General features: G+C 49.2%; 1 non-coding gene across 1 annotated transcript; it reads left to right on the top strand.

Annotated features, from left to right (window-relative positions):
- The first annotated feature begins 901 nt into the window (after positions 1-901).
- LOC124650835 lies at positions 902-1,054 on the top strand. Its single transcript, XR_006987242.1, has one exon. It is a non-coding gene; the product is annotated as a U4 spliceosomal RNA (small nuclear RNA).
- The last annotated feature ends 1,022 nt before the right edge of the window (positions 1,055-2,076 follow it).

A 2,076-nucleotide genomic window follows, 5' to 3' on the forward strand; every position in this document is an offset into this window, starting at 1 on the left:
CCTCTATGGATTTGATGCTTGTTTATGAGTGATTTTAGTGGAACTCCACTCTCTCCCTCATACCCTAGTGTTGGATCTCATCACCAATCTCTCATCCAAGGATTCTACCTCTAGGTCTCTCCTTGGATGATTCTATTGGCTTAGTTATCGAGCTAAGGAGGTTAAAATTCGATTTGTATCCGGGTGTGTGAGTTTGTGTTTTTATTTTGGTGTTTTCTTCCTTTTTTCCCATCCTCCTCATCACCCCTTTGGTCAATTCTTTATTTGGGACAACATCTGGAGGCTCAAGCCTCATCAGAGGTGGTAACTCCCTATGTTACCATAACATCACACACTCTAGGACAATTTGAGTCTACAAGATAATAAATGATACATGGCATGAAATCACATATAAATTACTACCCACTACGAAGGTAGTAAATAAAGTAGTAACATGTATAATTTACTATCCTATATATGTTACTCCCTAACTGGACTCACAGCTGTCACAGCCAATGTTACCCGAGGCTTATACGAGAAGTTCACCGTGGAAGGCCACGCGCTATCTGCCGACAGTCGACTGCATCAACGCTCGTGCCCCTGCTCACAATCACACAACTTTTGTCTTTGTATTTGTTTTTCTCCTTCTTTGTTGATGCTGCATTCTTCACAGGAGCACCAGATCAATTCGGGCGGTCGGGGTGTTGGCAAAGGGACAGCCACACTGGAGACGCGGCCCACGCGCGCTGCGCTGCCCGTTCGGGCAGGCTATGGGCCTGATAGCGTCCCTCGATGGGTGCAGAGTCATGGATAATTGGTTGGCTTCTCTGAATGTGTTTGTTTAGTACCACCTCGGCTGTTAAGGGAGGCAGGAGAGGTGGAGGCAGGTATAAGAAGGGGAGGTGGGCATCCAAGAGATAGCATATTTGCGCTTGGGGCAATGACACGGCTAGTGAGGTTATACCGAGGTGCATCAATTTTTGGTTGAAAACTATTTCCAAACCCCCTCTGTGGCCCTCCGGTGCCATTGAAATTTTTTGGAAGGGCTCCCTCGTCCTCGGGCGAGGTGAAAGCCCTACAATTGGAAAATCAATTTTGTTATGTAGTTTTTCAATGTTATTCTTTTTTATCTTTCACAAGATCTTGACTTGCGAAAAGTGAAGAGATGGAAGAGCTTGGTAATAGGTATGAAAAATGCTAGTAAAAGAGGCGGCGGCTACAAGACACACAAGAATGTTGGTCATGAACCATTTGTAACGACCCGAAAAAACCCATATATTAGATTTTTCACCGCTGCCTGTTTTTCCGTGTCGTTCCAAGTTCATCATTCCATATGCATCATACCTTTAGATATTTTTATATTTTAAAATAAAACTGGTTTTGTTCTGTTTTGATTTTTCAACAGTTCTCAAAACAGTTTTAAAACAAAACAGAAAAGGGAAACCCTCTCCCCCTCACCCTGGACCCTTCTCTCTTTTCTGGCCCACCACCTCCTCTCTCCCCCCGCTGGCCCAAGCCAGCGTAGACCACCTCCCCCTTCCTTCTAGCCCAACCAACCTCCATCTGGTCCTTACCGTTTCGCCCCAGACACCGTCTCTTTTCCCGTTGCTTTTCTTCCTCGTTGGACCACGATAGGAGACGCCGCTTCCCCCACCTGCTCGCTCACGCCGCGCGCGTGAATCCTCCCCTCCATCCCTTGCTTTTTTATCCTGGACCACGACATCTCCTCCTGCTCCTCCTTATCTCCTCCTCCACGCACCCATCAACCCCACCTGCTCCCTCCTCTCTTCCTCTGCAAGGCAACGAGAAGGAGATGGTTTTTCCTCCCCAGAGAACCACCGAGCGGCGCCGCAGAATCTTCGTCCGTGACGTTGCCTCCGGCCACCTCGAGCGGCGCCACCACCGCCAATCGACGCTCCTCGACCTCCTCTACCTCCTGGCGAGAGGAATCGACCCGGGAAGGTCCCAGTCCTCCCTAGCGACCTCGTTCCTCCTCTCCGACTGCCACCGTTCATCGATGATGGCGACGTCATCATCCCTTCCCCGTGCCTTCTGAGCGTTCCCACGCCTTACTGGTGAGATGGCGCGTCCCCTCGT

This window comes from Lolium rigidum, chromosome 4 (genome assembly GCF_022539505.1).
Source record: "Lolium rigidum isolate FL_2022 chromosome 4, APGP_CSIRO_Lrig_0.1, whole genome shotgun sequence".
In the NCBI taxonomy this organism is placed as follows: Eukaryota; Viridiplantae; Streptophyta; class Magnoliopsida; order Poales; family Poaceae; genus Lolium; species Lolium rigidum.